Genomic DNA, 1,228 nt, shown 5'->3' on the forward strand with positions numbered 1-1,228 from the left:
TAAAGAGAGGGAAAAAAAATCCATTGTCAGGAAGGAAAGAAAATGCTGTACACTATTATGTAATGGCCTAGAGAAGCTGCCCCAACAGAGACAGGTATAAATAATTCTAGGATAAATATGAGTCAAATAGCTGTATATGTACTGATTTTCCTCAATAAATGTTCAGCTCGTAACTTGCAATCATGCTGACAAGACCCACTAGCCAAATTGATTTCTGAAGAAGGAGCTTTCTATTGAGACCATTCAACTAGTCTTTGTTTCTAACTACAGGAGCCAAAAATTTTTGGAAAAAATAGTAATGTCAGAAAATCACTGAGCAACCCAGGAAGTACAGAGTTATGGAACAGAGCCACAGGAATTGAAGACAGCACTATTTACTGATCCATAAATCTAATTTTCACACCTATGTTATACATTCTTCTAGCACTCGTCTCATTTTCTTCATAGCTCTTATCAAAATTTGTCATTACACATGTATGCATTTATATCTTCTTTAGGCTATACATGCTAAGAAGGGCAAATTCTGGATTTATCATACGTCTTTTACTATGACCTACCTAGAACTAGCCACGTGCCTGGCACACCTTGGGCAATAAAATACTTGTTAAAAAAGCACATGACAGTAATGTCTTTGCCTGGTGGCTACCTATACTGTAGAGTAACTTTTCTAAAAAGGAAGACTATATGGCCCAGAGACCACCATTCCAAAAAGAATAATCCTGGCCAAAGAGGAAAACACAAGCAAAACATTTGTGATTATAGGGAAGTTGGAAGATGCTAAACGTATACTGCAATGATAAGGAAAGAAGTAGCTGTCAGGAACATTTGATAATTTACTTAAAAAATGTTAATCTTCCTGTGTTGGATATCAAAGCATAAGTGAACTATCATTGAAGATGAGGGGTTTCAGTTGTAGTGGAAACCGGGAATAATATCAGACCTGCAGCCATAGATTTTATGAGTTTTTCAAATGTGAGCAAATGAGCTGGCATTAAGAATAAGAGCACAGAGATCTATAGATCTGTGGCTTGGGAAGTATTAAATATTAAAGAGTTTGATAAAGAAGACAAAGCAGCATATATATATTGTTCTACACCTGTGTTATTGTTCTACAATAAACTTGCCTTGATATTGTTAATAATTTAGGTAAAGAATTAAATTCATAATCTCTAGAAATTTCTATTTAAGCTGGCAAAAATAAAGCAAAATAATATGATTTTTCTACAGC

Source organism: Pteropus alecto, unplaced genomic scaffold, assembly GCF_000325575.1.
Source record: "Pteropus alecto unplaced genomic scaffold, ASM32557v1 scaffold70, whole genome shotgun sequence".
NCBI classification, from domain to species: domain Eukaryota; kingdom Metazoa; phylum Chordata; class Mammalia; order Chiroptera; family Pteropodidae; genus Pteropus; species Pteropus alecto.